The following is a 19,604-nucleotide window of genomic DNA, read 5'->3' on the forward strand; positions in this document are numbered from 1 at the left end:
GCAGTCATGTTCCCCACCCGTGGAGAGGGCTCACCATCAGTAGCTGAGAAAAACAGTACCAATAGAAATGGGATGACATCATTTGAGCTTCCGGATCCAGCTATGCCTAAGGCCACTGTCATCCCAGGAGATCCCCGGTACACTCTTATTACAGCTAATAAATTAACTTTTGTGAAATTTAGTTTTAGTTGAGTTTCTGTCACCGTACTTCAGAGTTCCAGAACTCTGAAGTAGTTCTGATTTATACACCTCCTTGAGGAACTTCTTCAAGCTGATTTATACACCTCCTTGAGGAACTTCTTCAAGCTATTTTCTTTCTGTTCAATGTGCTATAGGAGTTGTGCTGCTTCTTGTCTGAACAAACTCATATATAAAAGGGAAGTAAAGTAGAAAAGGACAACATTGTGTACTAATTCTGATTAACCTAGATATCCACAGTGAATAAATGTCCCAACCCTTCCCCATCCCCCTAAATCTTGAACCTTCTTCTGCAGATTCTCTCTCTTTCCTCAATAGCAAGTTTCTTTTCCCTTTTGCTTTTTTGAATAAAGCAAAATGACCTAAATCAGTGGTCTCCAAAGTTGGGTACACACACCAACAATCTTCGGGGTGTGAGAAGACAATATTAAACCACCTATTTCCTTTCATTTCCCTCATCCATTAAAAATTTAGTTTGAGTATTTATGTTTTTTAAATATTCATATTTACTTTGAGAACTAAGAGAGCAAATTACATTAAGGTATATCACTTATAAATTAATATACTTATATATATTGTAGGGAGCACTTAAAAATCTGATAGGAGTGTGTGAGCCAAAAGTTTGAAGGTCGGTAACTTAAATAGCCCCTCAACTGCTCCCTAAGCCTCAGTTTCCCCATTTCTAAGATGAGCGGTCTGAACACAGGAATGCTCTTATCTTCCAGCAACAACAAAAGATTAAGATCACCCACTTCACTTCGCCTGATTATCCAAATAACGTAATCTGACCACAAGAAAGTGGTGAAAACAAGGAATAAACCATTTGGACTTGGGATATTTCATTTCCATAGTATTCATGACTATTCCTCCCACTGGCTGCTCTGCAAACAATTAGTACCAGTTAGTCACAGGAATTCTTTTACAGGCTGAACTTGGCTGGCTACAGCTGCCACCCCTGAAAAAAGCTTCAATACAGCTCTCACTTAATGATACAGGAAGATGTAATTATACTTACACAACAGTCTTTGTTCTAACAATTTGTACGTTTCTGAGGACGCATGATAAAAATTACTACACAACCCTCTCGAACAAGAAATGAAGCCTGCGATGATAAAAACATCGTTAAACTTTTCCCCTTTAGAAGCTGTTTTACTACAGTAAAAGTGACATAATACTTTAGAAATGGCCCGTTTTAAAGTTTCATTTTCTGTAAGAATTTTTGATGCCTTTAGCATACGGTTCTTACAAAGTGATCTTTATCTATGATGATCTCATACAAAATTAAAATAGGATCTTTCATTAGGAAAAGAATTTTGCCTTAGCAAATAATTTAGAAAGAATTTGCTTTTCTTTCACAAATGAGATTGTTCAGTTTTCTAGTTTATTTACTCATTAAAACAAATTGTCATCTTTGTGTGAACTCCCTCATAATAGTACACAAGGACAGTAACACAGAATAAAAATCTATCTAGCCAAAATACCCCATCCAGGTATGTGCTTATATGGCATTTTCTGTATGATTCTAGAAATACGCATTTATTTGGTTAACTCCCTTAGAGTTCCAGAAATTCTTTACAACTACAAGTGTCTGATTAAAAATCACTTATCTATTTTTAAAAAAAGTCTTTAAATATACATGATCCAAAAATAGCTTTTATGTCAGGATGTTCAAGTTCTCCTTTTGAATGATTAAGGTTGAACATAAAAATTCACAGATCACGCTGACATTCCTTTTGAACTAATTATTTCAACTTTATTTCTGCTGGAGGAAAACAGTGGACATCCTTCTTCACTGGGTCCTTTAACTGTTCCTGTGCTTTGGAAGTATAAAAATGGAAATGAACTAATTTCTCAAACAGGCTGTTTTACAGGGTGTGGTCTGCTTTTCAGGGAGCTGGAAAAAGCCTTAACTAAAAGTAGAAGAGTAGAGAACAGCTATTTTTCTTTTTTTTTTTTTTTTAGCTCTACTACAAATAGACCATATGGCTTAATGCATGTCATTTCATTTCCCCCCTTAATATCTTCATATATAATATCTATTTACCTATCTCCTATTCAGGTGACCCACCAGAACACTGTAAGAAAAACAGGCTGCCTGATGTAAAAGAATTAACAAAGAGTTCAAGAGGCTTCGTTGTGGCTGTCCTTGATTCACCCGCCTCAACACAAACTACCCTTCTCTCTTCACAGTCATTCTCAGAACGCACTCGCTACTGAGTTGAAACTATTACCTTCAACTGGATGTCACCAAATCTGTCATTCCAAACCTGTTCTCCCACCCAACCCAATATATATCTGAAAGAACCCAATGCCCAGCCCCCAGCAGTGCTGCCTCTTGCCTTTTCTTGCTTCTTGCATCCTCCTCCTGTTTCTCCGACATACAACCCTGAAGCCACCCTCACCCATTCCTTGTGGGTGCCCAATCATATAAACCCACAACACAGGGAAAGAGAGCTGTGGTTAAATGGGTTAATACTTAAATGTGGTTAAATCAGACTCGACTTAAATCCCACCTCTGCTGTTTAAGACTTTGTGAACTTGAACAAGTTACCTGATCCTTCTGAACCTATTTGATCATCTGTACAACTGGAATAAGACCACAACACAGGGAGGGGTGGTTTCAATAATCAATGAGATGATGTATATGCATTCAATGGATAGCTTTTCCTCCCTGCCTTCCTGCCACCTTTGCCATCTGTTCTGCTTTTCCCATCCCCAATACCTATTCAAGAAACCTTCCTCAATCCTCATTTCTCTGCAGGTAAGAACAAGGTACACTGATAAACTTCTGACTATCCCTGCAGCTACAACTTCCTTCAACACACAGTCAAAGAACCAAAAACCCCAAGGCTGAGAGGTTTTGTGGGAAAAACAGAGACTGGAAAACAGGCTGGCTGAAGGGTACAGGGACCCAGGGGCTGGAGTGAGTTCGAAAGAGTAAACATAGGATCTTGGGGCCCACCTCAGATGGTGCCCACTATCTGGGGAGGTTCTTCCTTATGATATTTCCCAGATTTTTAACCTCTGCTACTGAATAATTAAAAGCCAAAATTAAAATCACTTTATTGACTGCCCCTCCCAAATAACCTGCTTACATAATAATTCATGGATTCTTCAAGTACCCTCATTCCTAAGAAATAAAAAACTTTCAACTCCTTACGTGAGAGAAATCTCCCTACTAGTGTTGGTAGAAATTGTGTTCATGTTACGTTTCCACTCAGAACCTAGAGTTTTGGATTCTGTCCAGTCTCTCGCCCAGGAGCCAACGAGTGAGGAGGCATTGCACAGAATTTAGAACACTGATGGGAGCTGGCTTAGCTCAAGAGGGGCTTGGCCATTCGTTGGCTTAGGGGGATATCAGTCACCTCTGCTCTGCAATTGTAGGAAAGGGAGAGAGTCTCTGGAACTTGGCAGGGACCACGCCAGGGGTGAAGGGTTGGGATACAGCAGTCTGCTGCCGGCGCCTGGAGAGAGAAGTTCCAGCTGCTGACACACCCCTCCCACTCACTAGCATGAACTGGGGCACCACACTGCCTAGGACTGAAGTCCAGCTCCACCACTAACTAGCTGTGTGACCTTGGACAAGTCACTTAATGTCTCTTTGCCTCCATTTCTTCATCTGTAAAGTGGGGCTAGTAAGAGCACTGACCTCATGGTGTTGTTTTAAAAACTAAGTTATTACATGTAAAGCTCTTAGCACCTGTAATGTCCAGCATATTCTATGTGCCAGAAAGTGTGTGTTATTTTCTTTTCCTTGCTAACTAGTTGCGGCTTCATTTTTTCCAGAAAGCTCTTTTGGTTGAACCCCAGACTGGGCTAGGTGCTCCTTCTTCTCTCAAATACTTTCTGCTTAACCTATTAAAACTGGAACCACGATGAATTTATGTTGTGTTGAAATGTGTGCAGAGGATACAGTGGGTCCTCTGGGCCATGGAAGGCCCTTCCATGGAGAAGATTAATTAAAGGAAAGAAGGAGTCCTGGGTAGCATTGAGGGGGTTTGAGCTCCACATAGATTGAGGCCTGCCCCCAACCCTCTCCAGCAGGGTCCACCTGGTTGTCAGACACAGGTTTGGTTCCAGGCGCACATCTGCTCAGTGATCACAGTGTTGTGGCCAAGCTGGCCGCAGAGCCCCAGTGTGGGGCCCCAGGGAGGAGCTTCATCCTGTCCCAAAGCTGTATACCCAGGAGACGCCGCGGAGTTCAAGGCAGAAGAACCTGATCATGTGAGACCCAGCCCTGCTCTCCCTGGGTATCAGTGGGAGGTGGAGGAGTGTGCCGTGATAGCCGCTGTGTTAATGGTTCTCAGTTTCAGGCAGAATTTCTTTTTCTGCCTGTGTTAGTTTGCTAGGGCTGCCATAACAAAGTACCACAGACTGCGTGGCTTAAACAACAGAAATCTTGTAATTTCTTTATCTCACAGTCTTGGAGGCTGGAAGTCCAAAACCATGGTGTTGACAGGGTTGGAGATGGCCATCTTCTTCCAGTGTCTCTACATCATCTTTTCTCTGTACATGTCTGTGTCCAAATTTCCTCTTCTTATAAGGACACCAGTCATATTGGATTAGGGTCCACCCTCATGACCTCATTTTACCTTGATTTCCTCTGTAAAGACCCTGTCTCCAAATAAGGTCACATTCTGAGGAACTGCGGGTTGGGACGCCAACATCTGAATTTGGAGGGGGAGGGGATACAATTCAACCTATAACGCTGCCTAAAGTGAAAAAACAATATAAAGCTCTCCTGAAGTTTTGCCCTGTGATGGAAAAAGACGAAAGCCCAGACGTACCTGATGGCCTGGACATGTCCAGACTGCAATTTGGTCCAGCAAATGCCTTAGAGCACAACAGCTAGGAAAAAAAATGCTCCGTCCTCAAGATGAGCCAATGTCTGATACTGTGAGAATGATCTAGTCTCTGGAAGCAGAAGCTGAATCCATTAAAATATAAGAGGACAAAGCCACATAAAACTATTACGAGCAACTAAGAAAGACTGGACAGCACTCCAGGGCCTGTGTGGGGAGTCAGAGCCGCGTCTGGTGGAATGCTGCTCACTCAAGATCAAAGAACTGGCAGCTTCTCTTGGAGAAGAGAACGGGGTGATAAGTTGGAATCAGAGGATGGAGACCACATTGATGACCAGGCAGGAAGATCCAGGAGGAAACTGCCTGATGTTCCAAAATCAAGCATGAATCTCACCATCCAAGATGGAGAGAAGAATCAATCTACACTAACACTGCAGAAGAACAGGACAGAAAAGCAGACCCGACAGGCCATCTTAATAATGTCAGATTGAGCAAGTTTTGATTGAAAGTACAATTCAAAACCTTCAGGAGAGAGGAAATGAAATGATGGCACTTTGTCAAGAGAAAGAAATGGAGCTTATTGGGATGCTACCTGTCAAGGCAGAGCCAGAGGAGCAAAGGTCTGAAGCAAACGACAAGATGAGCTGTGAACATGAGGAGGTCTCCAAAGAAACTAAAAGACCTTGGAAAAAAGCTGGAAAGATCCTTTCTTCTCAGAGCCAGCTTCTGTCCCTTGAAAAAAGAGCTCATGATCATTGGTTGAGAGTGTGGGAGGCTGAACGAAACCTTCCCCTTTCAAGATGGGAGGGTGCAGACCTGAGACAAAGAATAACCAAAAAAGCAATGAAACTGGAGCCACCCCAACTCAGGGAGAAGGCAATATTACCGACTCCCTTTTACAAGGAGGAAAATAAGTCTCAGAGTTAAGAAACCTGCTCTAGATCACGTGGCTTCTAAGTGGCAGAGCCAATATTCAAGCACAGGTCTGACTCTTTACTATTCTGTTCTAGTGCCTTCTAAAAGTAGATCCTCATGCATCTGATGAGCCAGCCAGAGCATTTGCTCCCTGATCCCTGGGTAGGGGGTGCTGCTTCCTCTGAGACAGGAGGTCTCACACCCCCACCCTCAGACTCTCCTCCTAGCTGCAGACTTTCTTCTTCCCTCTCCTCCCCCTCTTGCCCAATCTGCCGGTTTCAGTGGATCCAAATGTGGAGTTGTGGCAAGGAGACAACCTCTTCCTTCTCCTTCTCCAGTAAGCCCCACCACCACCATCACCACACTGGCTCCTCACCAAGGGGGCACTGTCCTCCTCATCCTCCCCCTCATGGGCTGAGTTTCTCCCTGGACACCCCCATCCAGAACCAGAAGTGACTTACCTCCTGGGCTCAGTGAGCTTCCACAGGACCCTAATAGTTAAGATCCTCAAATACCACAAGGCTTTTAAGGCATCTCATTTTAAACTTTCCTATAAAATATTTCTAAATTATCTATATTTTTTTAGTGAAAAAAATTCTTTCACAGAAGTGGTTCTACTTTTTCAATACATCTACTTTTTCAATTGCATCTTGAGAGTCTTATAAATTTTAGGTTACCTATTACGATCGCTTAATTATTCTCATTATATTATTCACTCTACTAAAAATAAATAGTAAATTTTAATTTGATGAGTCAGCCCACTATTCCCTAAACAGTATATTTTTTTCAAGCAGTTTAACTGCCAGACACATTTGAAATGACAAAACACTTCCCTCTGCCAATAGTTCTATGTATCACAGTTAAAAGAGGAGGTAGGGGCAGGCCTGGTGGCATAGTGGTTAAATTTGCGCACTCTGCTTCGGAGGCCTGAGGTTCACCAGTTCGGATCCCGGGCACAGACCTATCCACCATTCATCAAGCTATGCTGTGGCAGGTGTTCCACATAAAAATAGAGGAAGATGGGCAGAGATATAAGTTCAGGGCCAATCTTCCTCAGCAAAAAGAGAAGGATTGGCAGTGGATGTTAGCTCAGGGCTAGTCTTCCTCAAAAGAAAAAAAAAAAGAGAAAAAGGTAAAGAAAGTTTCTTGTTAGTCTCAATAAATTTTAATCGACTTCAAAAAATTATGTTTTTGCTGGTCTATCTCCATGAGCATTCTGTGATGGCCTAGAAGGTAGCCGGATGTCATATTCATCCTTGTATCTCCAGAGTCTCTCCTTGCTCAGGAACCAGCATATGATAGATACTCAAGAATATCAGAGTTCACTTGCTAATTAAGAGGCAGCAGGGTATAATGGTTAAGACAGTGCATTCTAGAACCAGATTGCCTGCATTTGAATCCCAGCTTCATACTTAATTAGCTGTGTGATCTGGGCAAGTCTTTTAACCTCCCCAGAGTCTCAGTTTCCTCATCTGTAAACAAGAGATAATAATAGCACCTACCTGTGAAGGTTGGGTAGGAGTCAAATTTAATGAAAAATGCAAAACACTTAGGGCCTAGACCATACAAAATGCTATCTAAGTGCTAGCGACGATTATTATTTCCTCAGTAAATATTTATTGGCCCAGGTGACTATGGACTGAATGTTTATGTCCCAAGCCCTAATCCCCAGTGTACTTGGAGGAGGTGCCTATGGGAGGTAGTTAGGCTTAGATTAGGTGAGGAGAGCAGGACCCTCCTGATGGGAAAAGTGCCCCTATAAGAACAGGAAGAGAGAGATCTCACTCTTTCTCTCTGCACACATGTACCTAAGAAAGCTTATGTGAGCACACCGAAAGAAGGCAGCCTTCTGCAAGCCAGGAAGAGGGCCCTCACCAAGAACTTGATCACACTGGCACCCTGATCTCAGACTTCCGCCTCCGGAGTGTGGAGAATAAAAGTTTGTCGTTTAAGCCACCCTGTCTATGGCCTTTGGTTATGGAAGCCTGAGCTGACTATCCTGGATCCAGCTCAGACAGGTTTTCAGCTCGCTGGGTGCCACTTCCTCAATCACCCTTAGGGCCCTCAACCCCAGTTTTCCACGGCCCCTGACTAGACCACTTCAAGCTTCCCAGTGTCCACTTAGATCTTCTCATGGGCCTGTCCTTTGGCAGTTGAGTTGCTTATAACCTTTGATCTGCATATCTATCTCCATCTGGAGGGCTCCTGGCTCTCCTGGTGCGGCTCCCTGCCTGACCAGTCCTTCCAGCCTCCAACACCGCCCACACTGCAGAAAATAACAGCACACTGCCCAGGGCATCAACATTCGGACCTCCCGTTCCTGCCGGTTCCAGCTCCCCTTGCATCTGCTGCTGCACCAGACTCTGTTTACCTGTGTCACCTCTCAGTCTCTAATTACATATTTGTGTTTTCCTGTTTCTTTCTGCCTCCCCCTCTACACTGCAAGCTCTGATCTGAGGGCAGAGACCTATTCTGCTGACAGTGTATCCACTTCCTGTTGGGTTTTCTAGTCCAACCCCACACTCATTCATTCATTCATTCATTCCCTGGACAACCATTGAGCCGCTCCCTCCCCATCAAACACTGATTGACCTGGACATACAAATAACACCAAACCATCCCTGTCCTCAAGAATGACCCAGTCGGGGGACAGCCCGGTGGCGCAGCAGTTAAGTGCGCATGTTCTGCTTCCGCAGCCCGGGGTTCGCCGGTTCGGATCTCGGTTGCGAACATGGCACCGCTTGGCAAGCCATGCTGTGGTAGGCATCCCACATAGAAGGTAGAGGAAAATGAGCATGAATGTTAGCTCAGGGCCAGTCTTCCTCAGCGAAAAGAGAAGGAATGGCAGCAGTTAGCTCAGGGCTAATCTTCCTCAAAAAAAAAGAGAATGACCCAGTGCAATGGGATGACAAGTAACTGCAACCTAGCATGCAGTAACAGGGATGCGAGTGACCACGGAAGAGGGAGGGGCAAAGCAGAGAGTGGGCAATCCTGTCGCAGGGGCTTGGCTTGGCAAAGTTTTCACAGAGAAGGTCCTTGGGTTAGGTCTTAATAATATAAGTAGATATTTCTTAGGCTGACAAAAGGATCTGAAGCATCCTAAGCAGAGGGAAAAGTATCCCCAAGAGCCAGAAAAGCGATACAGCAAAGAGTGTTCTTGGACCCGGAAGCAGAGCGCGCTGGCAGGAACGCAGCCTGCGGTGCATCTATGAGCCCAAGGCTGGCAGGAGGCAGGGTAGCCTTCTCACATGAGGCTGTGCACAGAGCAAGGGTATGGCAGATGCCAAACCCTCCAGCTAACACACCTTCCCCTTGCTTAGATGTCGATAAACCACTATTTAGTGAACATGTCCACTGTGCCAACCACTGAGACAAGCACTCTATATGCATTATCTTGTTTAATTTTCATGACCTTGAAAGGTGCATATAAAATCTTCCTGTTTTCAGGTGAAGAAATTCAGGCACCAAGTGACTAAGCAACTTGCCGGAGGCCACACAGGTAAGAAGTGGTGGAGGTGTGATTCCTACCAGGATGGTCTGATTACAAAATTCATGCCTTCTGACACCCACTAAGCCTGGGTAGGTGCCCGAGGGCCCTAGGTATGTCCTATCCCCGTCATAATGAATGTAATTGCCTCTTTACTTACTTGTCTTCCTCCAGAATATGGGTCTCATGAGAGCAGAGACTTTGCTCTGCTCAATATCCCTAGCATCTGGCACAATGCCTGGCAGAGTACAGGCATCAATAGTGCATGTTAAGAATGAACGAATGCATGAATGAACAAGGCTTGAACTCTTTTCCAATGTGCCCTTCTCGATCCCTGTAGTGAAGGAATCCCAGTCATCATCCTGAAACCAAGGCCTGAGTGCAAAACCCAAGGTCACTTCTGCCTTCCCCTGCTTTGATCAGAGGGAGAGAAGCTCCTGCAGCACCAGACTCTGAAGCTGCATGGACAGACCCCTTCCCCAAGTGCAGGGGCTTGCATCACCATCCTCACTTCCCATCCTCAGCCCCATCAGTACACAGAATAGTTACCATCTTTTGAAAGGACTGTGGACAAGGTCGGCCCTTGGCTGGCATCTGGGAACTTGGATTTTAGGAAGGTTCCCATCATTCCCAGGACTAATAAGAGTGGCTGACACCTGTTTTCTCTCTGGGAGTCTGAACTTTTTGGTACACGCTGTGCGGAGGATGTCAATGTAACAAGTCCCCAGGTAAAACGCTGGGCACTGAGTCTTTAATGAACAGGCGAATGTTGGCAACATTTCGTGGGCTGCCACAGCTCGTTGCTGATGGAATTAAGCACGTCCTGTGTGACCCCACTGGGGGAAGACACTTGGAAGCTTGAGTCTGGTTTCCTCGGTCTTCGCTCCATATACCTTCTCCCCTGGTGGACTTTTTTGGTGTTCTTTCACTGTAATATTCATAGTGGTGAGGATGACTATATGTGAAGATTCTCTGGGAGGCCTCCTAGAGAATCTTTGAGACTGGGGGTGGTCTTAGGGGTCTCAAGACACGGTCTCTCCACACAAACAGGATTGTGAAAGACTTCCTATGCAGTCCTGTCCATTAACCAGAAGAATCAGACACCCAGAGCTGCAGGGGCCAGGCAGGAATGCAAAAGTGTGCAACCAGCTAAGTAGGCCTGGGGACAAATAGGTGAGTCTAACGTAGGTAGCTGCCACTCAGCTCCTGACCACCCGGCCCGCCCCAGGCAGAGCTGGGCAGTTAGCTTACAACCACTGATATTAACCCTCTCGCTCTGCTCAGTGTCCCCAAAGGATAACACAGAACACCTTAGGATGGCTTTGGCCTTCTTCCGAAACCCAAGAGAAATGCTTTATGTCCTCAAATATAATGAGGATTCCTTTAAATTAAAATATAAAATAAAATCAGGAGGCATTTGTCCCGACTCTTTGAAACCAGCAGGAAGGGTGGCACACAGCTCAGCGTCAGAGGACCCACCAGCAGTGGGCTGCTGCCCTTCTTGGATTTCTTTTCTGTAGCAAATCTTCTGACCTTCATAATGTGGATTGTCAGCACCCGCTCTCAGAATCGGCTTATACTGAGCTACGCTAAGGAGACTCGACGCACGGTAGCACAGATCTTAAAGCTATTAAGCTGAGCGGGCAAACGCATGAAAGGCGGAAAAGTGACAGCCCCACTTGCACTAAGGACTCTTGCTTCTGGCTCACAAAGCTCGCCGTGGTTCTAAGTTGATTACAGTTAGCACTGACAGGCAAGAAGGAGAGGAGTCAGTCATGACTCCAGGACTGTGGCCTGAAGGACTAAAGGGGCTCTGTCATCTCATGAAAGTCCACACCTGACCCTGTGGCCCCAAGCAGCATATCCCACTACCCGGTAATGCTGGCCTTCCTGAAAGTGGTGGAAAGGCAAGGCCTGCACATACAACACCCACCATCTGGGCAGCAGCCCAGTCCTTCCTCTGCAACCAACCCCAGGTGTGTCCTCGCTCCTCTGTTTACGTGGAACAATTGGGGCCCTCACCGGCCTTGGTCACCTCATTACCTTCTGCCCATGCTTTCCCCATCTCAGAGGCTTCTCTTCTTTCAGCTAACACTCCCCACCAGATCCCTATGTTTCAGGGCCCAGCACTTGTCCATGTCGCTCCTCAATTGTACCCACTCCCCTGGCTCCACCAAGCTCCTGTGTGCACAGGATGCCCAAGGCAACCTCTAGCCTTGTCCCTTCCCTCTGTCTTGCTCCAGGCCTACACTTCCAAATACCTCCAAACCACTGGTTCTGAAAATGTGGTCCCCAAACCAGAAGCATCAGCATCCCCTGGGTACCGGTTAGAGATGCAGATTCTCAGCTTCCTCCCTCCCCACCCTCCGCCCCACCAGACTCAGGCTCATTTTTGAAAACCACTGCACCACACACTGCCACTTGCTTACTCCACGGCTGTCTCAAACAATTCTCAAATGGAAGTCATTTTCTTTTTCTAAATCCAGCTGATGTCCCTATTTCTCTTAATGCTACCTACATTACCAGTAATGCAAGATCAAAACAGCACAAACCAAGTTCAATAGAGTAGGCCTCCAAAATGCCAACAGGTATTTTAAAAATTCACGATTGATTTGTGACTGTAGAGCACGAAGATAGTTGTCCACATGGCAGTAGAGAAAAAACACCGCTAGGCAGCTTAGGAAAGAACAAAAACATACTAACCCAAAAATGTCCACTAGTCTACCTCCTTTTAGGAGTACTTGAAAATAAAATAAAGAGTACCCTAATAAAATGTGTAAACAATTTGTTAATACGATTTTTAAAGTATATCATTGTATATTTTAATAAGTAGAATGGACAGATTTTAACCAACATAATATTAAACGATATTTTAGTTAAAGTGTTTAAAATGTCTACCACTAGCACCAATCCATTTTTTGGTGTGTTATTGACATTTGAGAGGTGCATGATGTTTTAGAGGGCATTAAATCAGCATATGGAATAATATGTCCCTGCCTACTTACTCCCCTTCACCTCCAAGAAGCTACGTATTCCTTAATTCTTCACTCATGTCCTTTGGAACATCAGGTCCTACATGCACTGGGACCTAAAGCAAATAAAAAGATGAGCCCAAACTGAAATAAATGTCAAAAGAGCAATGGGCTCAATTTACATTTTCAGTATTCTTCTAAACCACCAAAACTGAGAATCTATTCAAAACTGATTTCCCTCTTTCTTTATCTAGTTTTCCCTTAGAAAAGAATTTTTTTAAAAAAGTCAAGAAAGAATGGCATAATAAATAAGCACCTGAGAAGATGTTCAACATCATTAGCCATCAGAGCAGAGTGATTCAAAACCACTTCACAGCAAGAAGAATGTCTAAAATAAAAAGGACATACAAGGCGCCGGCCTGGTGGCACAGCGGTTAAGTTCACGCACTCCACTTTGGTGGCCTGGAGTTCACTGCTTCGGATCCTGGGTGTGGACCTATGCATCGCTTATCAAGCCGCTGTGGCAGACGTCCCACATATAAAGTAGAGGAAGATGGGCACAGATGTTAGCTCAAGGCCAGTCTTCCTCAGCACAAAGAGGAGGATTGGCCATGAATGGTAGCTCAGTGCTAACCTTTTTCAAAAAAAAAAAGATACAATAAGTGTTGATGAGGATGTGGAAAAATTGGAACACTCATACATTGCTGGTAGAATTGTAACGGGTGCAGCCACTTTGGAAAACGGTGTGGAAGTTTCTGAAAATGTTAAAATAGTGTTATATGTTTTCCACTTCTAGGTATGTACCCAAAAGAAATGAAAACATATATCCACATAAAAAATTTGTACATAAATGTTTACAACAGCATTATTCATAATAGCCAAAAAGTAGAAACAATGCAAATGTCCATCAACAGATGAATAGATAAACAAAATGTGGTATACACGTACAATGGAATATTATTTGCCAATAAAAAGAATAAAGCATTGATACATGCTACAAGGCAGATAAATCTTGTAAACATTATGCTAAGTGAAAGAAGTCAGACATGCAGAACCCTATATTGTGTAATTCCATTTTGTATGAAATGTCCAGAATAGGCAAATCTATAGCCAGAGAGTAGATTAGTGGTTGCTTAGGGTGAGGGAGGGAGGGGCTCGGGAGGTGCCAGCTAAGGGGTTCATGGGGGCTTGGGGGGGTATTCTTTTTAGGGCAATAAAAATGTCCTAAAATTTATTGTAGTGACGGTTATACAACTCTGTTCATATACTCAAAACCAACGAATTGTACACTTGAAATAGGTGAATTGTATGGCACGTGAATTTTGTTTCTCAATAAAATTGTTTTTTAAAAAATGGCCTAAAGCTAGAAAAGAATTACAAACAGACTCAGTTAACTAAAAAGTGTTAGTTACCTCAAATGTGTTGCTTTTTCTGTCTCCTTTGCACTGTAAACTTCTCCCAAATGAAGACAGGAGATAGCTTTTTATCATCATCTGACAGTTTACAAGCACTTTTACAAATAAGTTCCCTTCGAGTCCTTACCACGATCTTAGAGGGGAGAATTACTCCCTAATTTTACAGTCCAGGAGGCAGTGGCTCTGAGTTTATGAGGTTTCCTCCTGCTCAGGCAGCTGGTCAAGGGAAATGTCAGTTTTTCTCTACCTAAATTCCGTGCCCTTTCTTCTACATGTGTAACATCTTGAGGCACCAACATAGACACTGTCAGGCAAATGCGCAGAGATAACCTAGCTGACCGATCTCAACCATAAGAATGACCAAGACTTGATTTTTCTGGGAGCTGGACTAGCTACACTAATGCTACACTCAAGCAAGTATAATCTAACTGACCACTCATCAGAGGTCTTGTGGTACCACGGAAAAGAACTCTTTGCTCTTTCGGAATTTTTTACAGTTTTGGCTCATCTTTTTATTTGCCTCAGGACCTGGTGCACGTAGTACCTGATGTTCCAAGAGATGTGAATGAAGAATTAATGAAACCATAGCTTCTTGAAGGTGAAACAGAGTCATAGGCAGGGATTTATTATGCTACATGGAGGGACCACGGAAACTACCACGGTCTAGAGTAGGAAGACCCAGGTTGGCTTCAGTTTTTTCGTCTGTAAAATGAGAAAAAAAGAAATACCTCTCTCAACGTTTTTATAAAGATTTAATGAGAATATATCTGAAAATACCGGATTCACAATAGGCACTCAACAAACGTTGGCTGATGCTAAGTCAAATAGTCTAATACCTTGATCTCTCCTCTGGAGACCCCTGGGTTCTTCTAGACATTCAGGATTCTAAATCTCAGATCTCAAGAATGATGACCAACATCAAAAGGTGTTGATTACATTTGCCACACCTGAAACAATGTCTACCTAATTTAAAGGAAAAATTCATTATTAATTTTATTTCATGTTTAATATAACATTATGTTCTCTTATACCTTCAGATTAACTTTTCAATTATCTTAGTTTGCATGTGTGTGTGTTTATTCTAGAGAAACCCAAACCTAATTATATATCAGAATCACCCAAGGTGTTAACAGATTCCAATGCAAAGATTCTCACTCAGTAGGTCTGGGAGTAGCTGGAGAGTTTCTATATTTACTAAATTCCCCACATGATTCCCCAGGCATCACTGAACCAGTGGTAAAACCATTCATTGGACAGTTTCTAAGGAATTTTTTCTTACGTGTGGACTACAAAATAGCATTTGTTCACCAAATAAAACACTGAACTATATTGCTATTTCAAAAGATAATATAGTGGAGTAGGGAAACTTTTTCCCTTTTGCATTACTAGAATTAGAAGGAAATAACATTCTAAAATCCTCTGACTATAAGAATTTCCTCAATAAGGAGAATTTTCTGCCAAATCTTGCCCATTTGAATTATTTTCATTCATCATTTCAAAGGGACTTTTCACTCAAAGGAAGCTGGACGTTCCTTCCTACAAGTTGACAGCCTCATTCTGATGAAAATCATAATGCGAGAAAAGTCAAGGGTCTTAGAGAAAAAAAGAATCTGGAAAGAATCTGAAAGATCTCCCACTAATCAGCTATTTAGTAAATCTTCCCAATATCTCTGATCACCTATGTATTCTGAACCACACTCTCGATCCATAACAATAACTTTCTTAGATCATAAATGAAACCATTTTTATTAGATCACCAATTCATATCTATGACCTCACTGAACAGCGTGTCCTCAAACCACAGGCTGGACAATTTTAAGGAGATAATTTTCACTATTGCAAGGCTCTTCTAAAGTATACAAACGTTTTTACAACTAGAAAAAACGCTATTGGACGTATTTAACATTAAAGCAGAAACAAAATAGTTTGGGGTATTTTGGAAAATTACTTCGAATCTTCATTCTGAAGTCTTGCTGTGACCTCCTCTATTTACCAAACAACAGCGCTTTTCCTTCGGGTTTATTTCAACTACTTTCAAAACTGAGTTTGAGTCAGTGTTAAAAAAACCTAAACCCAATATAAACAAGACACCTAAAATGAAGCCAGGTAAAAGAAGCACAGAGATGGATTTTACCAGTATCACGTTTAGTTAATTAGTGTAGTTTGAGCCCTGGGGAGCTCCATTCCTTTCCAGCCAAACCAAAAAGGAAATCCTCATGGGTTTGAAACTGGGGGCCAACTTGCTTTAACTAAACTCAGTTAGTTGTTTGCAAAAGCAGTTAGGTAACGCATTACTAAGCCCCACCCTATAGATAACATCTCTGAGGGCTGCTTAGGTCACTGCGGTAACCTGTGTGGTTTTTCTTGTCCAGTTCAGGCTGGTTAAGACCACCAACTCATCAACTGGGCCTTCCTGGAGGACTCATAGACATCAAGGAGCCAAAAACTCCACCCTCAGATCATGGTAAGGCCGCCATTTTGTGAACGTGCATCCTGTGAAGAGCCAGGAAGCTTGACTCCTCTTGTGCAGATCATCAATTACCTCACCTCTCCTTACCTCCAATCATCTATTCCCACACTGCAGGCCACTCTACCCCTTTATCCCATAAATTTCCCTAATTTATGGTTTACGGTTGTCTCTAAGAGCCTGGAACTAGAGAGTGCCATATCCACCAGGCCAGCAACCCAGGAATCTCCAAATGTTTGTTCGTGTTTTGTGAACACAATTTCAGTTTTACTTCACATTCCTATTCCACCTTTTCTATACCCTACAAAAAATATCATTAACAGCATCCAGAGGCTCAGGGGCTGGGGAGAGGAGGAGAATGGCATATAGTTGAATGGGTACAGAGTCTAATGGGATAAGGAAAAATCCTTGAAATGGACGGTGGTGATAGTTGCACAATATCGTGAATGTACCTAATGCCACTACATGGTACATTTCAACATGGTTAAAATGGTAAATTTTATGTTATGTATATTTTACACAACAATAAAATAAAAGCATCCAGAAACAAAAAAATCACAGGCTAGTATGCCAACCACTTGTCCAAATCTTGCTAAGGAGCCTGTCACCCTGGGGTCGAGGGGCTGGGACCCATTCGGCTGTGGTGCATTTGTCCCCACCTGGCAAAAATCAAGGTTCAGATGGAGGACTGGATGGAAATGTATTGTGAAGCACTTCTTTTCACTGAGCAGAAAACTTCCCTAAACACCGCAGGCCAGTGCTTCTCAAACGCTAATGTGCAGGGCCTGGCCCCGTGGCCGAGTGGTTAAGTTCGCGCGCTCCGCTGCAGGCGGCCCAGTGTTTCGTTGGTTCGAATCCTGGGCGCAGACATGGCACTGCTCATCAAGCCACGCTGAGGCAGCGAACCACATGCCACAACTAGAAGGACCCACAATGAAGAACATACAACTATGTACTGGGGGGCTTTGGGGAGAAAAAGGAAAAAAAGTAAAATCTTTAAAAAAAAACGTTAATGTGCAAACAGTCCCCTGGGACTTTTGACTCAGCAGGTCTGGGTGGGGCCTGAGATCCAGTATTTTTAATAGGCCCCCAGGTGATGCCCCTGCGCCTGGACCATGGGCCTCCTTGAAGCAACAAGTCCCCAGAGCACTGGAAAGTAAACAGGCTGTCACCCTATCGGTCTGACCATCTAGAACACCGTTGGCCTCACCAAGAAATGCAGAGGGTCGAGCGTATCTTTCAAGCAACCTGGTTAAGGACTCAACTTACCTACCAACCACCGTTTGTAAAAATACGCTGAGACATTTGGACAGAAGGACTGACTGAAGGGGCCGCCAGAGAGCACCCCCCACCCCTCACCCCATCCGGGACCAGGAAGCAGCCAAGGACAAGGATAGTTGACAGAGAGGCAGTTTCGTAGAAAGCCCTCATGCAGACTTCAAAACGGGCTTGAAAATACCCTTCTCAAGCTCGAAGAATGCCTGGAATTCAGTGGCCTTTATCCAACATAAAAGTCTCCAACTCAGTTCTGATTGAGTTTCCTATAGAAGAATCTTGCAACGCAGCCCTTGAAAACTGACAACACCCAGCATGTTGATGAACTCGGCCCCTCCCTTACAAATGGGTCAGAAAGTAGAAAAAAAACCAAAACAAAACCTCACACACACATAAGATGCTCGAAAGCCCTGCGGGGCCGGGGGCACAGATCCCCGCTCTGCCGGCTGCGCAGGCCTGCGAGCACCTCCGGGGCTGTACAGCGAGGCTCGCAAGTGTGCACAGTTTTCCAGCCCCGCAGCTGAGATCTGCTGGCCGCCCGGCAGCCTCACCTGCTTTCAGCTGACCAGCGCCTCCCTCAACCCAAGGCACCAGCTCCTGCCCTCTCTAGATACTGCAAACGCTGGCTGCGCCAACAGAAACTCAGAGGCCCTTTTAATCTGGTTAAAGAGAAGCTCAGCAGAAAGTGAAACAGTTCCCATCCCTTGGGGTAGAAGGCTCTAGGCCAGGTAGGAGAAAGAAGGTGGCTCCCAGGCACCTGTAGCTGCTGGAACCCACTTCCGGGCGATTCCCCAACAGAAACCCCGTGATGCGCTGTCGTCCCCTGGGAGTACGAGGAGGCAAAAGTCAGTTAAGCATCCCCAGAGAGGAAAAAAATCAATGCCCAATGAAGTACACCCCGAATCCAGAGATCGGGAGGGGAGGGGGGCATCCACTCGCATTTACTGGTGCTGCCCCTCACCTCCGCCCGCACGACAGATCCACGGCGCAAGCACCCCGCCACATCCCGCGAATCCCTCCCTCGCCAAAGTTGGGACAGGAGGAAGGCAGCCCGGCGACGCCCGAGCCCGGGCTGCTGCGCCTGGGGCGGCTCTCCTCCGACCGCCCGGCCGGCTCTCGGGCCCGGGGAGGGACAGGGAGGAGGGAGGGTACTCGCCTGGAGGCGGGTGGCGGCCGCAGTCAGCGGAGTCGGGCGCCGGGCGAAGGCGGCTCTCGGCGGCGCCTGGGCGCGCTCCGTCGCCGCGCCAGCTGCTGGGCCCGTGTCCCCTGCGCTCCCCGCGCGCGTCGCTGGCGGCGCCTGGCCCGAGGCGGAGTGCAGGAGGCTGCCCCGGGAATGGGCGGGAGCCAGTGGCCTCGGCCGCTGCTCCTGTGTATTATTGTGACTCAAGCTATTTCCTGTTTGGAGGTTTAGAAGAAAGAAAAAGAATATCCAGGGTGGGGGCAGGGGGAGGTGGGCGGCAGCGAGTCAGAGAGCGGCGATCCGGAGGGGACGAGGGTGGGCCGCGGCTGTCACCTGCGTCCTGGAGACCCCGAGGGTGCCAGACGTGTCACCTCAGGGAAGGACGCAGCTTCTTGCAGCGCTACTTTGGGGTGTCGGGAAGGACGGAGGGGAGCGTCACACACGCCACCCAGTGGTGGGGCAGGGGTTGGGGCGCGGAGACCGCCTCGTCCCAGAGCCGGCGCGCCCACTCCCTTGCCTCTTCCCTTCTCTGCAAAACCGCTGCTGAGCTTTCTTCCCGCCCAGGGCGACTGGAATTCTCTGTGCTGCTTTCTTTATTTCTGCCCAGGTCGGCTTTCCGATCCTCCCCAGGGGTGCTGGCGAGGAAGGGCTCGGCTCTGCTACCTTCAAAAGACCACGAGAGGATGGTTGTGGGCCATTGCGAGTGTCTATCCGGTGGTATTGGGGTCTTTGTTTTAGTTGGGGGGGATGCGAAGCAGGTTAATGATTTTGGTGGAAAGTTAACTTTTTATGATCGGCTTCCGTTCCCCTGCCCCCTTCCTTTTTCCTTCGCCCCTAGCCGGCATCAGAGTCTGAGGCCCCAATCCGGAAATACCGGTTCTTCCCGCTGGGAC

At 45.3% G+C, this 19,604-nt stretch overlaps 1 protein-coding gene across 2 annotated transcripts in view; it reads right to left on the minus strand.

Annotated features, from left to right (window-relative positions):
* Positions 1-18,803, minus strand: part of TJP2 (tight junction protein 2) — a 111,642-nt gene extending 92,839 nt beyond the window's left edge. Inside the window, exons 1-2 of one of the 2 annotated variants that reach the window (XM_046663836.1) lie at positions 14,626-14,752; positions 14,334-14,491 (exon numbers count right to left, since the gene is read on the minus strand). The gene's annotated coding sequence lies outside the window, so the exon portion shown is untranslated. Of the gene's footprint in view, positions 1-14,333; positions 14,492-14,625; positions 14,753-18,687 lie in introns of those variants that run through there. The other variant, XM_046663837.1, reaches the window with a different exon arrangement.
* Between the last annotated feature and the right edge of the window lie 801 nt (positions 18,804-19,604).

The sequence above is a fragment of the Equus quagga genome, chromosome 6 (assembly GCF_021613505.1).
Source record: "Equus quagga isolate Etosha38 chromosome 6, UCLA_HA_Equagga_1.0, whole genome shotgun sequence".
NCBI lineage: Eukaryota > Metazoa > Chordata > Mammalia > Perissodactyla > Equidae > Equus > Equus quagga.